At 36.0% G+C, this 22958-nt stretch overlaps 1 long non-coding RNA gene across 1 annotated transcript in view; it reads right to left on the reverse strand.

The window, feature by feature from the left end:
• The window catches only part of LOC149804160 (uncharacterized), a 56452-nt gene extending 36767 nt beyond the window's left edge, over positions 1-19685 (reverse strand). The window contains exons 1-2 of the long non-coding RNA XR_016420313.1: positions 19598-19685; positions 14863-15002 (exon numbers count right to left, since the gene is read on the reverse strand). This is a non-coding gene — a long non-coding RNA (uncharacterized LOC149804160). The remainder of the gene's footprint in view (positions 1-14862; positions 15003-19597) is intronic.
• Positions 19686-22958: the final 3273 nt, after the last annotated feature.

The raw sequence follows: 22958 nt of genomic DNA on the forward strand, positions 1-22958 counted from the left end.
GAAATGTCAAGGACGTATTACGGATGAAAATTGCAGGGGTAAGACACTTGATTACTTCAATGTAAGAATGAGAGAACACGGCTTGGTTATTCAGATTTTAAATATCCTAGATGACGTTTGTAGTCTATACACTTCTACTCACCTCATTATCAAATTTACCCATAAAATCTGTCAAACTGTAAAAATCAAAACAGCCAAAATTGAATAATGTCTATCAGATTTCTGATGATTAAGCAAATATGAACACATGTTGATTGTAATTGCAATGGGTGCTGGAGTGTTGATTGTATGAACATTTTGGTAAATCATCAAAATAATAAACATTCCACCCTCAGCGCACAACTTTTTAAAAGCACACTTAGTAGTAAAGATGTCTACGTAGGGTAAATTCTTAACTCCTCACGAAATGACGCCGCAACGAGTTAAAAACCTTAGTCGAACGCATAATTTCAATGCATGCAAAATGAGCAACATTAAACCCGAAAAAAACCCTCTGCATACAACAGTACCAAAGGTAAAAATAAATCTATTGATTCTACCGGGTAGTTTCACAGCGTCATTTGATTTAAAAATAAAAGGAGATGCTAATAGCAGTAGTAAAAACAATGAATAAAATGCTTGTGAAAACCATGACAATACCTACCAACGCGATAGACTTTTTAAGTTGACTGACCACAGCATCTTTACGATATACAAAGATTTGTTGTATTTAATCTATATAGTTCGCAGTATATTGGCTTTCGAGTTCATTGTCAGCTGTATACTTTTGTTCATCCTCGGGCATTATATTTAACACAGAGCTTGCAAAGGCTTCTAAAGTAATAAAAACAGGTAAATAAGAATATGAACTGAATGACATCTATCAATAGTTCCGTATGATTATTAAAAAAAAGTGCGTATTTGGGTAATAATGATAATTACAAAAATAGAATTCCTTGCTTTTTCGGCCAGATCATTAAAGAGAGAATATTATCGGCATATCAGCTAATACAACATAAAAAAAATCTCAAACTTGTTTTTACATAGAATGAGTTTAAATTATGGTTTGATACCATTCAAAAAAGAGAGAAAAAATCATACCAAAGATGTAACAAATTCAAAGACGATCTGCCAAATAAGGCTGATTCTCAGTGTTTTCAACAGAGGCAACATAATGCATAAGTCACCGAGTATTTCTTTCATAAATAAAAAAGGCAATACATACATTTATAACATAAAAATCAGCAACTTTTACGAAGAGAACCTTTGAACCTGACTTTATTTAAGAAGCACAAATGATAATAGATTGCAAGGTACTGGTCAAATATTGGCCCATTTTCAACAATGTTCAACAATGTTTCCACATGCAAATCAATAATAAAGAAAAGGTAGATTCTTTTACAGCACTTGTATCACATTGGTGGCTACATGATGCTAAGAAAATCGTAACTAAGTGTTTATCCAAGGCCACAACGAAGCAGCCTACCAGGCCTGACCTTGGTGGATTTCTAATCCGCGACCGTTGGTTTGCAAGTCCACGGCTCTCTGTTCATGATGGACTGCAATCTTCTGTCCACTAATTTACATTGTATGTATTTGAGGGATATTTGTCGCAATTTTCGAACAAGCTTTTTCCAATTACTGTGATATGTTTACATGTTTGAAAATGAGGTCAGAATATCTAGGTGACGGTACAAACGGTTGTGATCAACGAATTCAGAGATTAAAATCCGCTCTTTTGGATCTGTTTACATTAACGACAAAACGAAAAGGTAAAAAAGAAAAAGTAATAGAACCTGTGTTTGAAGTGATTCATATTTTCCCAACAAAATCAAAATAGAAAGTGTATATTTTGAACCAAGACTAAAGGAATTTTTTTTTCAATGAGGCTTGAGTATCACATCGGCTTCAGAGTATTAACGTGTCTGCATGGAAATGCATTCATGTTGTCAACCAAACATTCTTGTTATATATAAACACACCGCTTCAATAAAGCTGACGTTGGAGAGCTACGTTATTTAGGTTGGTAGAGAGTCGGACTCGTAATCCAAGGGTCGTAGGATAGATACCCGTCCAAGCCAGTCAAGGTCGGCTGCCTCGGTGTTTCCGGGGGAAAAGCAGCTAGCTTCCTTTTCATCACCAATATATAGCCAATAATGTCACGTTAAAACCAGCACACATACATAATTATTCTGATATAATAAATCACATGATTGTAAGAACTGAGTAAATATATTTCTTGGTAATTTTTCTTATCATTAAATACGGAATATTTTGTACATTATAAATTGTAAACTATCTTTAATCACAAACTTATTTATTCCCTTACAGATCTTTTCCCCACTTTGTTGTGAATGAATATGGTTTTCACCGTAACTCACAAAACTTTATAACTGGACTACCATTTAATTTAACTCGTCTTTAAAAATCAAGAAAATTTTGTTTTCATTCGTTGTAGAACATATGTATTACACTCATTATAGTAACTAGTGTCATAGAACTTGATGGAATCCTTCATGTCATAGTAGGGGTTTTCTGTATCAACCAAAAAACCCTGTCGATCAGTATTGGTCGTACATAGTCTCATTTTAGCACCGATTTTGTTTCGAAACATTTTATAGGAAAAGACTTGAATGGAGTCTAGTAAATATGTATCAGCTGAACTTGGTATACAATTAAAACATGTTCTTTGATTTCCTTTGATGCTTCGCTATACATACACGGGTGTAATGTTTTCAGCGTTGCTAAATGTAAAGAACAACGTTTAAAATCTTGAAAATTAATACAAATTAATCAGATAACAGATGTAACGAAAAAAATTAATAGATCAAAACATTGTTGAAAAAGCAAATTATACACTTTGTACAAAGTTAATGAGATATATAAAACAATACAGTGAGATAGACCGCTATTAAGGAGATACAACAATGTATATGTTGAATATTTGTTGGTATTCATTATAAACATTTAATAAATTTCACAATATTTGTATGTAATCATTTGTTTCCTCCATTGTAGTATCTAGCATATAAGAGTTTCTGGCAAGCTCGATCATTTGTGTGTAACAATGTATTGTTTTGTAACAGTAGAGTGACGGATCAGTGAGTAGCAAAGATGCAAGAAGTGGAGCGTATGCAATTTTAAATAGCACTTAATAGTGATCGAGTGCGTTACAATTCGCAAACACTATACTACTTCGGTGATACTAACGGAATATGTTGTTATTGTTGTTGTTTTGGGTTTAAGGGCTATTAATAATGCATAATTCAGTATAACTGGGTTTAGGATGGTACTCTGATTGTGAAGAGAATGGCTGAAATAGTAATAGTGATGTCCCATTTCTTTCGGTTAGATATCCTGCAACATTTAACAGTAAGTGTGTGAAAAAGTAACTTATAATTAAAACAATTCCATACATTTTTGTCCACAGACTTTGATGCAGTGTACAGCAATACAGAGGATCTATGAATATGAAATGCCGCTGACAGTTATGAAAAATCAATTTAGTGGCTATAAGTGGATTTTGTATAAAACTTGGAGAAAATGAGAACGAGTTGTTTTTGCGCACATACTATTTGCAAATAAAATGAAGTCTAGTCAGTCCTGAACAGCTTTGACAGTAGTCCCTAAAAAAGGTAGGAAGGCCTGTATTGGCCATATGCAGTAACACAGTTCTCCATGCATTTTGGTAGTAATAATAATGACACAATTTTTAGTCCCATCTATTATGATCTACAATATAAACAGTCTAAAATATTTTTATATTCTCTGCTCACTTGTATTTCTGAGCATGCTTTACATCTATCTATCTATCTATCTATCTATCTATCTATCTATCTACATTCAGGTTTCATTATTTCGTTAATTAATGAATCTTGAGATTAAATCTCTTATAACGCAGTATCCTAGCAATGGGTACAAAGTAAAATGTACGAAATGCAAGACTTTTGTCTAATATTTCCCCTATCTTGTTTTGTACGAAGTACCTTCTCATACACTAGCGCAAACACATACCACAACTATAGTAGTTCTCATATTTTATATATATATCAAACCCAACCACCCGTCAAACGTATTCGCGTTACCTATAACCCTTGACCCCATTTTCAGCTCATGATAGCTATACATGGCGGCTGGTATAATTGGTGGAGGAAGAACCCTGGAACATCTCGGTAAGATCTACCGACCTACGGGAAGCTACTGGCAAGCTTTCTCACATATACGCATTGCTCCATAGAGAGAAGTAATTTGAAAGCTTTCTCACATATACACATTTCTCTATCGAGAGAAAGTAATTTGAAAGCTTTCTCACATATACACATTTCTCTATCGAGAGAAAGTAATTTGAAAGCTTTCTCATATATACACATTTCTCTATCGAGAGAAAGTAATTTGAAAGCTTTCTCACATATACACATTTCTCTATCGAGAGAAAGTAATTTTAAAGCTTTCTCGCATGTACGCATTTCTCCATAGAGAAAAGTAATTTTAAAGCTTTCTCACATATACACATTTCTCTATCAAGAGAAATCAATTTTAAAACTTTCTCACATATACACATTTCTCTATCGAGAGAAAGTAATTTTAAAACTTTTTCACATATACATATTTCTCTATCGAGAGAAAGTAATTTTAAAACTTTTTCACATATACATATTTCTTTATCGAGAGAAAGTAATTTTAAAACTTTTTCACATATACACATTTCTCTATCGAGAGAAAGTAATTTTAAAACTTTTTCACATATACATATTTCTCTATCGAGAGAAAGTAATTTTAAAGCGATGGAAGAACATTTCAAGTTCAGTATCATTTAAAGCTTGTTTAAAAGTTTATTTCCAAATGCCGTGCTCATAAGGAACCCCGCAAAAATAATCCAAATCGGGCCCTGCGTTTGCTAAGGCCGTTCCTGCACTTCGGCCGTGCCCGAGACTCAAACCAACGCGGACATAGATGAGATGGTAGTGACCAGTAAAGGCAAGAGCCTTGGACCACTCAGTCATCGGGAGCCCGATGGCTGAATATTGTTTTTAAGTTTAGAATTTGTACTGCCTATAAAAGAATAATGATGTCTCTAATGTTTGTGGGTTTATTACTTGCTCAAATGTGCTCTCAATGACGACATAAGTCCTGAATTTAAATGCACGCAATTTGTTTTGCATTCTTTGTCTAATGGTTACAGTGCTATAAATGCTTCCTGTAGTAAATGTACCCATCAATGGCCATAATTCCCTGGTAAGGTAGTAAGGTACGCAATTTATTGATGTATGTTTTATTGTCTAATTAAAGGATGCATTTATAAATATTTTAGTCTGGAAATTTCATAGTGGGAGACAAAAATGCATATAATCAGCATCAAGAATCAATCATTTCATTCGTTCCTAACATTTAGAAAAAGCGACTTCGAAATAACACTTAATCAACATGTAATTATTTCTGACCATATCCATTAATTGCTTTAATTTATAATTTCGAGTTTTATTGAAAAAATGAGCAATATACAGGCATTAAGAAGGTGAACATAATCTTCTTATAAAAAGTATTAAAATCAGCACCCAGTCACCGTGGCAAGTCGATCGACCACGTCTGGAAGACTGCGTGAACAGAGTTTTTCAATAAATCCTCAAAGAGAACCAATGAATTGGAAATTCGCTATTAACGTTTTAATATTAATTTCAATACGCTATTCGATGTGCCAATAAAGCCTTTGAAAACTCAGGCGTTTGTGTCTTTAACGCACTTTTTCTTTTGAGTGATCAGAGGTAATTTCTTTTGCAGATTTGAAATAGGTTGTAGTTTGTTGTTTTTTTTCTTCTTCTAACGATGCAATGTATCGCACATTGTCCGTGCTTGCACGAACGTGAACTGGCTTGGAAGCCTTATGAGATGAATTAATTACGTGCTTTGCGTGCTTTAAGTTTCCTAGCAATACTTCAGCTTCATTAAGCTCAGTATAATGATTCCATTATCAGGTCATGCATGTACTAAAATAGAACTCCACTGGCAACCGAGTAAAATCATAATATTTTATTTAATCTTATTCATGTCCTTGTTATGTATGTATGTATGTATGTATGCATGCATGCATGCATGCATGCATGCATGTATGTATATATGTATGTATGTATGTATGTATGTATGTATGCATGTATGTATGCATGCATGTATGCATGTATGTATGTATGTATTTATGTCTGTCTGTCTGTATGTGTGTGTGTATGTATGTCTGTATGTGTGTATGTATGTATGTGTGTGTGCGTGCGTGCGTGTATGTGTGTGTGTATGTATGTATGCATGTATGTATGTATGTATGCGTCTGTCTGTCTGTATGTATGTATGTATGTGTGTGTGCGTGTGTGCGTGTATGTGTGTGTATGTATGCATGTATGTATGTGTATGTCTGTCTGTCTGTCAGTCTGTATGTGTGTGTGCGTGCATGTGTGTATGTATGTATGTGTGTATGTATGTATGTATGTATGTATGTATGTATGTATGTATGTATGTAGGTATGAATGAATGAGTGTGTGTGAGTGTGTGCGTGCGTGCGTGTGTGTGATTTGGATTTTTAACGTAGCTTTAACAACTCTTCAGGGGGCCCCGAGTGGCCGAGTGGTCTAAAGCGCTCTTCGTTACGGATCACTGCCATCTCACCTCTGTCTGCGGCGGTTCGAGTCTAGGATTCAGCCAATGTGGGTATGTGAGAAAGCTTGCCAGTAGCTTCTCGTGGGTCGGTGGTTCTTTCCGGGTTCTTCCTCCACCATTAATACTGGCCGCCATGTATAGCCTATCGTGTGCTGAAAAATGGCGTTAAACCCCAGAACAACACCAACAACAACTCTTCAGTCACATCGCTACGATGTCTGCAGTGTGACAGTTTTATAGTGACGTATAGCACTGGGGCATCATGCCGCAGACAAGCAGCATGCTGTCTCACCCAGTCACATTATCCTGACACCAGGCCGACCAGTCCTAACACTAACCTCTTAATGCTGAGCGCCAAGCGAGGCAGCTGTTAGTATCATTTTTGTAAGTTTTTGGTATTACTCGGTCGGGAATCGAACCCACGACCTCCTGCATCCGAGGCGGACGCTCTAACCACTAGGCCGCCAGAGCGGTATGTATGTATGCATGTATGTGTGCATGTATGTATGTATGTATGTATGTACGTACGCACGCACGCACACATCCTAGGCGGACGCTCTAGCCACTAGGCCACCAGAGCGGTAAATGGTTATAGTGATGGGGGTCCAGTAATCAAGACATCGACCATGATAGTTAAGATGGGGGAATGGAGGGATTTCTACACCCCCACATCGTAGCTATCAAGGTCTGCGTCTTACATTGTAGGTATGTTAATTCAATTGTTATAATGTTAGTCTTTGAACACCCCTCCCCCCAAATCCCTATATCCATTTACCTATAATTTTAAACTCATTTGTAACGAGCTGAAGTGAAAGTGCTGTATACCGTAGCTTTAATGTTCTTCTTGGCAGATTTTGAGTTTCCCAGCCTTTTTAAAAACCTAATCAAGGAACGAATTTTATCTTCAGAAAAGTTATAAGGATTTGTTATTTGATTGTATCAAATCTATTTATTAAATTTTCTAAATAAAACATAAATCAACCGTTTTTATTTCGTTTTAAAGGCATGCCTTCTAGTCAGTATTTCCTTCAGTTATTTTGCACCTGACTATTTAAAGAAGTATAAAGTAGTTTATACAGAAATAAACGTTTGTACTGATAATTTTGCATAGACCGATAGTAAAGTATTCATTATAAAATTGCATATTCAATATATCTGTCATTAAAAAAGAAGCAAGGTAAGAAACGAATAAAGGTAATTAATAACAAATAAAGAGAGTTATTAGGATATTATTATTGTCATGAATAAATATTTTATCTAGGTTTATGATGCAAGGGAGAATAACACACTGCAAACTGAAATTTGAGTCATGTGACTTATTTAAACATCTCAGTATCATGGATGCATTGTACAAATGACATATATATTATTTGATTATCTCTTTCATTCAGCTCTGTAATTTGAATCAAGTGGACTGGCTGAGTACTTTTGCAGACTGAGTTATTGAGAATGCTAGAAATATATCAAACACAGTCCAAGAAAGTGTTTCTTTTCCTGACCTGAACGGAGCATTATGTGAGATAACTTCCATGTGCTTGACATGAACGGAGCATTATGTGAGATAACTTCCATGTGCCTGACATGAACGGAGCATTATGAGAGATAACTTCCATGTACCTGACATGAACGGAACATTAAGTAAGATTAAACACAGTTGCGTCGCTAGGGGGGTGCAGACCGCACCGGGTGACACCATCTCAGAGGGGTGACACCAAAATGAAAAATTGCAAATTTTACAGAGCACACACTGCTCGGTCTAGTCGATTTCATAAGCGGATAACCGATCATAGTTAAATGCATGACTAGCAGGCACAGCAGTGGCGTCGCTAGGGGGATGGGGGGGTGCGGACTGCACCGGGTGACACCATCAGAGGGGGTGACACCAAAATGACATTACTAAGGATTCTGTATGGTCTGTTACGGAAGGAGGACCATGGGGGTGACACCATGAGCTACCGCACTGGGTGACACCAAACCCGAGTGACGCCACTGATTAAACATCTTCATATGGATAATAGTTTGACGCAGGATGAACTTCCTACAGAAATGTAGAAAGTGTTTTTTTTTTTTTTTTTTTTCTACGAACTTGACAGTGAATAATAACATAAAATCTCTTGCCATACTGGAAATATATAAGTTTCTTTGACATCATCTTTCCTTAGTGATTAGTTTGGGACAAAGGAAAGGGAATAGGTTAGGATATTATCAACGTTAAGATGATTCCAAAGATCTATTGTGAATGGAAACATGCTGTCTTTAAAAGACACCGTCTTCCTTGTCGGATACTTCAAAGTTAAATTCCGATTTTGATGCTAGTTCTGCAAAGCAAGTATACTGCCTAAATATCAAGGTAATTTTCCATTAAGAATTGTGTATATAAGAACTAGTTTGCTATGAATAATGCGCTCTGCTAACATTTCTCAGCAAAGCTAATTGTAAAGAACGTGGAATGGAGGGCGTTTCCTTAACCGTTTTTTTGCAGCCAATCTCACTGTATAGAACGTGGTAATGGGCACCTTTACTGTTTTCCTGTTTTAATTTTAGCTTCAGCTCTTGCCACATTACAAACCTTGGATAAAAGACAAAATACATTCTAATGTTTCTCTGTCAATGTTGTATCTGAAACTTGTACGGATGTTCAAGCGGCTAACTGGCTTTAATGCAGACGTTACTTGCAGACTGAGTCCATGATGTGTTTGAGCCTAACCCGACATCAAGTTGAGTATGACTAATCCGGTCTTCAATGATAATATTATCAAACTTAAAATCTGGTATATTTGTTTTCTTTTTGTCTTTAGTGAATAAAATACTGTAAAAACTGTATCTGGTTAAAATGCTTTTATTGAATTGACTTGAGCAAGATACAGTTAGCATATGATGGTTGGAGTCACCAGTCGTACTAAAGTCATATTGTTAATCATATAACTTTTCAATATTTTCCAAATGTTCCCAGTATATTATTAAAAAATGCTGCTTTCTGAAGAATAATGTCACGAATGATGATTTCTGTATAATAGACAACTGAGAAGTCTGTGACGCCATGAGTTAATTTCACAAGTGATGATTTCTTTTTAACAAACCAATGAGAAATATGTGCCGCCATGACTTAATTTCAATCCAGATACTTTCCACGTTTGGATGCTCCGGATCGAGTCTTCTAATAAAGCAAAGGTTTGTCTTTGACGTAATTTATTGGTCCTCCACCAGGTAGATTCTGCCTTTACCTTCATGTTATGGAAAACTAGGTGTGCTGATATCATTGTCAGAGACTTAGTATCCAGCTTTGATTCAAATAGATGATGACATTAAAATCTAGATCTGCACCAGTTTGATCCAGTTTATGTCTAATTCAACTAATATTTCCATGCATAAGATTAATGTTGGAGTGGATAATGAAGTTATTTGTAGCAGAGCTTGTGAATTTTTGTTGTTGAGTTTTTCGCGGAGGTTACGCGACACTATTATAGACACCCATGGGTCATGACTTGAACAAGGATTTTAACCAGTGTCTAAGCCATGGCATGTTCAGGGACTAGTAAAAGCTTCTAGTAGGACAAGTGAAATACCAAAAGATGTATTTCGTACACTTGCAGTGTTAAAGCAGGTGGAGACACGTTCCTGTTCAAATTTATGTGAAGGGCATCGTTTGTGCAAATTTCTTTAAGAACTGAATGGGAAATAAAAATGTGAAAAATTTCAAAAACAGAAAAAGAACAACTAGAAAGCAACATCAAATTGAGAAACCTCAAGTACATATCTACACATCAGAGTAAACCAAACTACAACTGAGGTACATAATCTTACACTAGTGCAAAATAAACGTCGATGTACTAAAGAGATCAGTAAGATCGTGGGTCGTATGACGTGTCCGTGTGTGTGTGATCTAATTTGTTGCCCGGGGTGTCTTTCATAGACTCATTCTCGCTGTTCTTTCGATATCACAGAAGTTTCACTGCCTTCTGCATGTACATGTTTTCCCTTTTTATGATACTTGGTCAGATGGACATTATCGCTATTTTATAACTTATTAGCAGCAGAAAAAGCAGACAAACAATAGAAAAATACAATAAATTAAAGATCCTCCTGCGTATTAGAAAGCATCTCTTGTCCATCCGCTCATCTCAAATTCATCTCTCTATCTCTCTCCCTCTCTGAAACTTTCCCTGAAGTTAATATTATTTTTATGTTTACATCCACGATTTGCCCCACATCCACGTCATTATACTGAAGAAGGCAAAGCTATCAAACGATAAGACTATCCGCCGAACAAAAAGTTCCACCTGACTGCACCCAGATGTTCGATATCATGCGCTCGTCATCAACGGATCTTGCTCTCAATTGATCTCCTTATGTAGAACAGACAGACACCAAATAAATCAAGTTCTGCAACAACAGGACTACACACAGGACTTATTTTCCGTCAGATTAGTCAATACTGCAAGAAATCAAGTGTTATGAGAGGGAAATGTTTACTTCCAGATCACACCGCAGCAAATTCATTAATGAATGCTCTGTTTCGTACATCTACCGACAGACTCCTTTGGGCAGCTGTTGTGTCTGGTAAGCGATGGTGAAAATCTCCATCAGTGTTTGATTGCAGCTCGATAGCCAGTTTTTCATGCACGGCTTTCTGAGCAACAATCAAAAGATGAGGAGAAACCGAATAATGGCGTTGGGTGGATATCGTCTATTCCACACTGCACGTAGCGTCCATAGCGCCGAAAAATACATTAAAGATGTTGTTATAGCTGCTCTCGTTGTGAATGCATCATTCTTTGACAGGTCTACCCATCCCCAGTTTTGGTCTGATCTTTTTGTGATGTACCGTAAAGTTGCTTTCCTTCTCTTATGAGAAGGTAATTCGTTTTGAGTAGTGAAAACTTTAATTTGATGCCAGACGTTTCCATGCTAGCTCACAATTTTTGTAAATATACTTAACTGTTTCATATGATTTTAATAAGCTGAAACAATTTAACTTTATTTCTTTGTTAAAATTTTACGCAATCGTTTTCTTCAAATCAAAATTAGTATAAATTCGGATACGGATAGAGCTGGGATAAAAAGAAATTAAATGGCTGAGTTCTATGTCTCATAGCTCGATTTTCGGATGAGTCCATCAGATATGTTATGTTCTGATAACAGAAAATATGTCTATAACCTATTGTATTTAGTCACACTTAATATTTTTTTAATAATTTGGCTACTGCATCCCGAAACTGCGCAAATGAATATCAAGTGGACACCTTGCATCGACAAAAATCAAGGACACGGAAACCTACATTGACTAAGACATTCATGTCGCTGCGAATTATTTCCAACACATTTAACGTGAAGATGCACACAGGAATCTCGAATAAAAAAAGGCCAACGAAGTTTTAAAAAAATTATCAATAGCGAGATAAAAAATAAGCAGTAGAAAATATTTCTTTGTATTACAGAAACAAACTTCATATCAAGAAATCACTTAAACACTCCGGACAATGAAATTCCAGACACGAATGTAATTAAATTCTAACGCTTCGAGCCTATCATTCTATGTTCAGGGAAATGAAACACGTCCTAACTAAATAACTCCATCAATACGCTAGCTATGTGATCATATATATATATATATATATATATATATATATATATATATATATATATATATATATATATATATATATATATATATATATATACATACATACATACATACAAAGAGATTTGAATAATTCTTGTCATGAAAGTTACAATCTGAAAACCGCGCCAACCTTCGTATTCGTAAAACTTTAATTACATTCATCTAGATTTAATCGTATCCTAATCAAAAACATTGATTTTATTTTTTAAATATTTATTAAGCTGCTTGGTGGTCGAATATAAGTAAACTTAATACACACTGAACAGCAACAACAAAAAATCCAAGATCAACCGGAAGTTGTACCAGTAATCAGAAACAATGTTCAAGGTCAACCCAAAGTTGTACCGGCAACCAGATATTTAATTCAACCGGGGAAATATTATAAAGGACTTTTCTTTTAAGATATGATAAGCAATCTGAATCATCATATTTACTCTAAAGCATAATCCTTACAATAAAGCCCGATTCCTTCCATGCCTTTCTGCAGTTTTCTTTTTCGTCAATGGCTTTCAATATTGTGTACAGCTAACAGGTAACATAGCTTCAGCATACCTAATGACACATGTTGCGTTGGTTATAGTTATTTGTACGACCAAAACAACAAATATATTAATTTTCCTGACTTTGTATTGATAATTCTTCCACACAGCTGTTGTTCATCTGAAAACATTCTGGACATCAAACATTATTGTTCAGCAAACGAATTGTATTGTTTCTCTCTCTCTCTCCTGTTCAGAAACATGCATCTTGATATTTCCTAAACAATTAAATCTTTTGCTATCATGTTAACATATTTTCAATATTTTTTGTGACCTGTATGTACGTTTAAACGTTTATACTCGTAGGTTTTTTTGGTTGTAAGATGACAGGCACTCCAATGGTGACCAATTCTTTAAATTTCTAATGCCTGGATTGAATTTCACGGGAAAATACTCCACAGTAAAACCGTAAGCTCACCACGGGAAATTATTCTGTTCTTTGTTTTTCATCAGATTCTGAAAAGCAGCAACAAACATTTGATAAATTACGTTCGTCAGAACGGGCAGGGTGGGGACTTCTTTCAAGTCTATTGGCTCCGCCCCGCCACTACCCCTTTTCCCACCCCTAGTTTAAACTTCAGCGGAAAGGTACCCAACGCAAAAAGTCGTGACGTAGATTTATCTAGTGTATTGCGGCCTCTTGAATATAAGTTTCAGCGTAATATCATTAATGGGGAACTTGTGCTTCATTTGATTGTTGAGTGATAAAAGGATGTTTATTATGCGGGGAACTGGTAATGATAACACCAAATAGTTTGATTTCAAAAATCCTTTTCAAACAAACCAACGAAACATTTGAACTACCTCATAAAAATTCACTTTGTCACATCAAAAAAGTGACAGAAATAAATCGCTGATTATCAGTGACCGAAATAACTGAACGCATCTCGCGCTTCATTTAACCTTGATATGAGTATCAGCTATATTCTATAAGATTCGGAGCGAAAATAAAATTTGAATATCCACCCCACCCCTTTTTATTTGATTATCAAAGGTTAGTATAGAACATAACTATGAAAGTGTATCCCTTAGCAATACTTTGAACTAAAATTTTTAGAAAACTGATGGAATGAAAAAAGTTTTCCATGTACAGTCGATATGAGGTTTTGAAATTTCGGAAACATCTTAACTTACGTAAACGATCGAGAAATCTCAGTCTTATGTTGCATTGATCCAGTTCAATGAAATGTTAGGAATTTTTCATTTTTCATTGAAATCATTTGTTAAAATCATGAAACAGTTGCGAATAGTGGACTAAACATGTTACTGGTAACCAGTACTTATCTTAATAGGTATTGTGGTCATGGCTTTTTTTAATAAATACACATGAGTTTTAAATATTGGGAGCAAATGTCTGACATACAAAAAAAAAAAATGAATTTAAATAACGGTATGAAATACGCATTGCACAAACACCTTGACTAGATTTACAGTAACTTAAGTCGGTGCTTAAATTTATCTGCAAGGAATATAAAAAATCGTTTTGGAATGAAAAACGAACCGAAACCTTTTGTAAGTTTCCTAAGCACAGTTAAAAGCACACACATCTGTTAGCGTCATTAAGCAACAGTTATAGGTTTATGTTGTGTTGGGTCGTATTTCTAATTCAAACCTGACGAGCTATCGAACGTTTGCAACACGTGCAAACTCGTTCGATTACCCGAGGCCTTTTCAAATGTGGGGGTTTATTTAAATTAGAGATACGGTTGAAGGGCACAATTATAAATTTATACTTCTGCTGATGCATCATCAATCATAGCGCAGGTACCTTCAATAAAAAGTTTGAAATGTCAGAAAATGTGCTGGCTTTCGTCAATTGAAGCAGCCCGAGTAAAATGCTCTTGGTAGCACTTGTGCAACAATAATATAATCAATCCTTGATTGGGTTGCTGTCATATTAATGTGAAACTAAAAACATCACTACCTGACAAACATACTTGTGTACAATAAATATTTAATGACATGTGCAAACTCTACGAATGTATCATGGTTTCAGCTGCATCAAATGAGCAATTTTATAACAAATGTTTATGAGACTTCTTTGTCCATCTTGTTGATGAAATATTTTATAACACTTACCTCTCGATACAGACAAATTATAAAAACATCCGTCTGTGTTTGCGCTTTCGAAGGTTCGGAAACTTTCCTTTGCTGATGTATGGAACGGGAGAAATGGCGTAAAGTCAGTCCTTTTTCTACCTCACACCATCCGTGGTGAGCTGAAAGTAAATTTTAATGTGATTTTATTGATCGTTGGCACACATGTCTTGCCACGTCGGTAGGTCTTTTGAATTTTCTCTTTCACCACCAGTGCCTAAAGAATTCAATATCGTGTCACACCTGGAGACAGCTTTAATGGCCGCTGTACACTTCCGGTGGAAATTGTATTAAGGCTTAGGACAAACAGTTTTAGGGACATTGGTATTCCATGCAGAGACGGACCTCTTACAAAAGCAAATTATAAATAAATCTGTATCAATATCAGACACATAACGGAGTTACTGATCAAATGTATTGCCTGATAGCATCTGTAGTGTGTGTGTGTGTGTGTGTGTTTTGATGTACTAGAAGAATATCGATTATTTAATACAAAACTAGTATGCAAAGAAACAATCTAACTGAAAGAAGGCTTAATATTTGTTGTACAGATTTGTTTGCAAACTTGCATTAAATCGAAGTCTCAAGTCGTCTAATACTTTGGCAATATAAAAGGATAATATAAATACAGTATATATTGCGTTCATAAATATCATTTAAAAACTGGATTGAATAACCGATAGAATCCCCCCCCCCCATGTCCAAACTGTTATCTATAACGAACCTACTATAGAGTCTACGTTGGTTTAAAAAATAATAACAATCTTTGTTGTGGTACAAAAGCACCGGTTTATGGTTAACGCTCAGGTAGAGTGGTGGTGAATGTTTGTTTAGTTACTTATGTACAGACCAGACTGAATCAGAATATACATTGGTCATGAATATACACGAGGCAAAAATCCTTTGAGTGCCAATCAGCAGCTAAATTATTCTAACAGACGTGTACAGACGCTGAAGACAATTAACTTTGGGGAATTCTAGAAATGCACAATTTGACAAGGTCATTTTCTTACAAATCGTTTAAAATCTTCACATTGTTGAGAGAATGACATTTACGGACTCGGTGCATCGTGTACAATAGATATGCAGTTGACTGGCTAAGTGTATCATGGACCATGCCTATCCAATTTTAGTTATGGTAAGGTTGAGGATTGCTCATTGTGTGGAAAGAAAAGAAAAGAAGGCGGAGGCGTGTAAGGTTTGGGAATAAACAGCCAATACAAGGAAATGGATGAAGAAAATGGATCCATAATCAACAAGCAAGACATTTCTTGCTCATGTTCTATGAGATAAATGATTCCATTTTGCACGATGCCCCACTCCAGAGACGTCATTTCAACTTTTTTTTCGGGGGGGGGGGGGGGCAAAACTTGACGGGCTTGTTAATTTTCGTATATAGGCTACAGCAATTTTACACCACATGCAAATTCGGCCGGGTGGGGTGGTGGCCCCCTGCCCCCCCCCCCCCACATTGACGTCCCTGCCCCACTCCCACTCCATCCCCACCACGAAAGTCACACATTTGAATATAGATATTAAACACCTGCTATATTATATAGCGTAATAATAATAAAATACTGCATACTCTTGTGTAGTTTTGCTGGCAGGAACGAGGCAGGGTGTAAAGAAGGAATGTAAAAGAAATAGACAAAAATAACAAGTTGTAGAAATTCACTTTTTCCCATTGCAATGAGTAACGTGCAAATGAGCTCCTGATGTCTTGATAGCTGATGATAGATGTGTTTGTGTACACAGAAATAATCTTTCCACCACGTATCACTAGACTTAAATACATGTAAGATATACTACTACGTTCCTTTGAGCTAAAGAAATAGTCCACTGACATTTTTCTTTCGCTATGGCCTATGATCCGAGAATGATCCCTCGGGAGCAGGCCCGACCTTATCTTTTGCGAGACACAAGGCGCAGCATTGGCCCGGTTGATGGAGTTTCAGTAGTATGCCTAATCTTTTGTCAGTTGGAGTGCTGGGCCTTGAAGGCGCGGGACCTAAGGTAACTACCGTGCTCGCTATGCCCGAAGGCTGATCCTGTGATATTAATCATCCAGTTGCCGTTTTGTTCCTATCCTTACGATACTGATCCTATACCGGTGTTTTATTAATTGTATTATGTTAATATGAAAGTTACTTTATCCATTTGTGACCGGAAAATGTCCATTTACACTGTGATGTCAGCTTCCATTTTGTCGTGTTCCAAGGGCGTTACTTAATCAGACTGACACAGTTGGACTCAAGGACAACATACGAATTTTTATAGGTGGGTGTTGAAGAAGATCGAGGATCACTTATCCCACTTGAACATACATGTTTTATATATTTGTGAATCATATTAACTTAAGATCTTCTGTCAATATCAGTGCAACTTAGAGTTTAATACTGCGAATGGTTAGGTGGGTGGGGCGTGGATGTGCAGGATTTTGTACAGAAAATGATCACCTTTTGAATGATTCATGATATCTGTTAGTAAAGCAGAGAGAGAGAGAGAGAGAGGCCATCATTTACCATCCCTAACCTCAACCCCTCCCATCAGGGGAAATGCGACTGTATTTGGGGAATGGAGGAAATATGAGATTGTTATTAACATTTGCTGAAACCATGAGTGAGAGTGTTGTATGTCATGCTGTTGTTGTTTAAAACTGTTCAGGAAAGGCTGTGAGTAGTGTTGCCAAAACGCGATATGGGTCAGGTTAGATATTGTGTTAGCGCCCATTTATAGGTTGTATGTTCCTCTTTTTTGTTTTTGTTTTTGACCCAACTGGTCAAGGTCGTTTTCATGTACAGAATATGATTAAAAAAAGTCAGGGATACATCCAGAGTTTTTAACTTGGCATTGGTTTCACAAAACATCTCATTTTCCCCCTCAAAATGAAACTTTTCAATACTTTTCTCCTTGGTTTGGAATCTTTGAGTATTTTTTTTAGCGAACGTTTGTCAGATATTCAAGATCAAAATACAGTCATAATATCCGGAATTTTCTTGGGATTAGTCTTCATTTATCTCTGAGGATAAACTGAAAATTGTTTTAAAGCTGGAGTTATTTTGCATCCATTGTATTGTATCTATCTCTCGCAAAAATTCCAATATTGTCACACATATCATAATATTTAATTTAATTAAAGTAAAATCTTAATCTGAAGAATAATTTTGATAATTTGGGTGAAACTGGGACCCAGGCAGCAAATCTCAACACTCCCAAACCAAATTTATGTCGCACCTCCACCCACTAAGCACAGCATATACTATCGAGGCCGTAGAAATAGGTGAAGGATATTTGCAAATACACTTGACCTAGAAGTCGGTAACGTAATAAATTTGTACATCGGGTTCAAGAAACCGATAATGTGGAGGAATCACTCTGAGGTATATCAATGGATGTGATGTTAAAGATTGAAAACACTCCAAATTAAACTCGTGTTGATTAATTGCGACCTGATCGTTGTAAACCATACACTCTCACGTAACAGTGTTCCTATATGATAAACAGGGTACATAATACAAACTGTAGAAAACAAAAGACGAAAACAAAACTTTCAGAGAGTGGGGGTGAGGGTGGGTCAAATCTGAGCAATAGATTTCAAAGAATCATAACTGTACATTTTTTAGAGGATTACAAAAAAGGAAAAATAAAAAATATCACCCATAAACGATGATATATGATACATAGATGCTAGATTTCAAACTCGCTAATTGTGTATACAAATATACAATTTTTGTTACAGACTAATTAATCGTTAATTGGCCTCGTATCAAAACCGGATTCAACATTACAATGTTATGGACTAAAAAGGCATCTGTAAACTATGTGTGGGTGTTTAAGATAACTGTTTCTAATGGATTTTTTTTTAGTTCAACGTATCGATTGCGCACTTTTATCCGTTAACCGGTGACGTGGCGAAGTTACTAAGCTCGTAGAAATATAACATCTATCCTGTGAAGTTGTACGGGTTGTAGTGTTTACCAAAATTAAAGCGCAACAGTAGATATTGGGAAAGGGGAAGAGGGACTTCAATTGTAATACATTTGACCCCTTCAGCCCAGCATCAACAGCCTTCAAAAAGAGCAACTACTACTACTACTACTACTACGACTACTACTACTACTACTACTACTACGACTGTTAGCCATAAAGCAACATTCAGCTGTTAGAATTGTTCTAACAGCCACATTTCTCAATGACACGTGAGACATTCGAGTTTAACGAAAAATGTCACTCGAATATAAAAGAATAAGTTTTCCACAATTTCTCTTCATATGGGTTCGAATACTCATTTTTCACGAGTACGCTTTAGTACATACCTTAAGTAATCAATGAAAACGTTAAATAGTGCGATATAATTTTGGCTTCCTTATTATAATTAACGCTTTTCTATGCGCTATTATTCGTTATTTATATAAAGTACTCCATCCTGAAATTTCTCAGAATTTTTAGCAAAGATAACGTGAAACAGTGATCTGTCATCAGAGCAACGACTGAGTGCAGCGTAGAATATGACCTACCCGTTACGGGAAAGAGATAGCCGTGTTAATAGTTTAGATATATACGTACATGTGCCACATGTAAAATGGTCTGATAAATATGCGTAGGAAGCATTTTGAATCAAAATTTGAATGAGATTATGTATACTGGTGTACATTTACATATTTACTATGCTTTACGAGCTTACTTTAAAATGTAGAATAGTATTTGAACAACTCACCTGGAACCTTGGAGTAATGGACGTTTTTCTCGCTCACTTTCACGTGATCTGGCAAAGGCACTTGATAGAAGTGTAATGTCAGTTATCGGGTAAAGGAGGCAAATAGGTAGGCCACCCTCCTTTAAATAGGGCCCAAACACGAAGCCAACATGTTGCACTTACACCTTTGAATTTATAATACATTTGTTAGGACTGCTGGCGACATAAGGTGTCGTCTGTTGCATTGGATCGATGGCGGTTTTAGCAGTCTATTCATTTTTCGATAATCCCGCTTTTCACAACGAGCGTCTGTTGCATGTTCGGTTTTGAAAGGTCTCAGAGATCGATAGTATTTATTGCATAGTCGAGTGCACACGGAATTATATTTGTTTCTTACAAATACTCGTTCAAAAGCTTTCGGTTTATAAACTTATTCGACAAGTACACCTTCATTTGTTGCATATGTTGCCTTGGTGTCACGTGTTAGTTCTCATTTCGGGCAAAGGTAGCTATTAACAGAATAGTCAAAAGACGATTAAGGGTAAGGCTGTGCTTCTATTGCACGTGCTTTAGCACCATGTGGTCCGCATATACAACTGTATAAAATTCCACGCAAAACTGGAATTCTGAGCACGTGCAGCAAAGAATTTATCCAATTTACATTTTTTGTCTATTTACCCCCCCCCCCCCCGCAGGAATAAGTCAGTAGTGTTTGATTTACTCGATGAAAGATACAGTTATAAAAGGTAGAATCCACAGGTTAGTAATATCCAATGTTTACAGTATTGTGCAATTATCCGTCTACAATTTATAGCGCTAAATAATAGCGACCCTTTTTTCACTCATAGTAAGTAAAGAATTTACTTAATTAATATTCAACATTGCTTGAGGTACCGCTGAATTTCTATCCGTCATTAAAACCAATTCATAAAAATGTATTTGGAATTAATTAAAATTACCGGTGTTCTTTGGTTTTTTTTCCACCCCTAACTCCACTGCCACTCCACTCCCATTCCAGCCTTCTTCAGAATTTGGAATATTACATTATCTGACTCAATAGTAAGCTGAAAAAGATCGAATTCTTAGAACTTCGTTGTCGAATAAGTTTCAGGCTTCATAATTAACGACGACAAATTTCTTCTACAATGTTATATTGTACATCTATCATTTTCAAAATCCTCCGACATTCTAATGGCGAACATACTAGACAACCTTTAAAACAGATGTAGCTTTATATCAGTAGTGATCATGGCATTGTGTTCAAAATCTTATATCAGTAGTGATCATGGCATTGTGCTCAAAATCTTATATCAGTAGTGATCATGACATTGTGCTCAAAATCTTATATCAGTATTGACCATGGCATTGTGCTCAAAATCTTATATCAGTGGTCATGGCATTGTGTTCAAAATCTTATATCAGTAGTGGTCATGGCATTGTGTTCAAAATCTTATGTCAGTAGTGGTTATGGCATTGTGTTCAAAATCTTATGTCAGTAGTGGTCATGACATTGTGTTCAAAATCTTATGTCAGTAGTGGTCATGGCATTGTGTTGAAAACCTTATATCAGTAGTGGTCATGGCATTGTGTTCAAAATCTTATGTCAGTAGTGGTCATGACATTGTGTTCAAAATCTTATATCAGTAGTGGTCATGGCATAGTGTTCAAAATCTTATATCAGTGGTCATGGCATTGTGTTCAAAATCTTATATCAGTAGTGGTCATGGCATTGTGCTCAAAATCTTATATCAGTGGTCATGGCATTGTGTTCAGAATCTTATATCAGTAGTGGTCATGGCATTGTGTTCAAAATCTTATATCAGTGGTCATGGCATTGTGTTCAAAACCTTATGTCAGTAGTGGTCATGGCTATGTGTTCAAAATCTTATATCAGTAGTGGTCATGACATTGTTTTCAAAATCTTTTATCAGTAGTGGTCATGACATTGTGTTCAAAACCTTATGTCAGTAGTGGTCATGACATTGTGTTCAAAACCTTATATCAGCAGTGGTCATGACATTGTGTTCAAAACCTTATGTCAGTAGTGATCATGGCATTGTGTTCAAAACCTTATGCCAGTAGTGTTCATGACATTGTGTTCAAAACCTTATGTCAGTAGTGATCATGACATTGTGTTCAAAATCACCTAAAAAATTGAAGCTAAACTTTATTTCACACTTTCAACCCTTTTATTTAATTCCCCTGCAGATTCGTGCTCATATAAAAACTTGCATGACAAAAATAATTACAGAACTGTTCAGGACAACAGATATACATGTAGTATGAAGTGTTCGTTCATAATGGCACATTTAATAGGTTGCGTTGAATAAGGAGACCGGGGTTACTATAAAACCTAGGAAACACAGTGTCGAACAGATATATAAGTATTATACACAGTTTTGGCAGTTTTAATTAAAGAATGGAATAGTCGAGCAATGATATAAAAAAAAAAAAACAATTTAACACAACAGGGAATGGTAAAATAAATGTTTCAGCATGGCCTACCGAAAGTAGTTACTGGACGATCAATAAAACAGCCATGAAACATTGAAAAAAAAATCAGTTCAGCAAGATATTCATCAAGGAACAAATTAGTAGTGCCCAAGCATCTTCAAAGCTAATTATTTCTGCAGCTTACATAAGCAGTTCGAATGATATACTAATGAAGCTGTAATCCCTTTGTACCTGGCAATAACGTGTCAGGTCTCCGTCTGCTTGTTTTAATATGTTATCGGACAATGAGCGACGATGAAGACTGCAGGGTGAAATAAGAACAGAAAATCCTATCTGGATGGTTTGGTGTCTAAATACCAATAGTTAAAGGTTTATCAATTATCAGTCGCACGAAACATATTCAGATATAATTTCACATTGCGATATCGGCTCAGGAATTTTTCAGTAGATGACCACCATAAGGAATAATAAGTTGTAGGTTTCGCATTTGTAGGTTTTATTTGCATCGATTCGCTAACGATGCGCTCACGATCTTGTCATCGTGGTGGTTGTTGCAATGACTCTTCAAGACGTGTTGCCAGCAATATTAATCTCAAACACCATTTAACCTCACTGAATGATATGCATGTCCCCCGAATTCATTAGGGATATACGAGTCCCGAATTCATTAGGGATATACGAGTCCCGAATTCATTAGGGATATACGAGTCCCGAATTCATTAGGGATATACGAGTCCCGAATTCAGATCTTTTCGAACTCCTTTTAAAGGTCAAACAGATAACCTTGTCCATAAATTCACGCTAGATACTACACGTTTTACTTTCATTCAAATTTTGAACTTATTGCTTCAGTCATTTATTTAGTAAGCACCAGACGTAGCCTTTTTATAATTCTTCACAATGTAAACGTATGAAAACAGCATTTGTC

The sequence above is a fragment of the Sinohyriopsis cumingii genome, chromosome 3 (assembly GCF_028554795.1).
Source record: "Sinohyriopsis cumingii isolate HCF-2022 chromosome 3, ASM2855479v2, whole genome shotgun sequence".
Classification (NCBI taxonomy): domain Eukaryota; kingdom Metazoa; phylum Mollusca; class Bivalvia; order Unionida; family Unionidae; genus Sinohyriopsis; species Sinohyriopsis cumingii.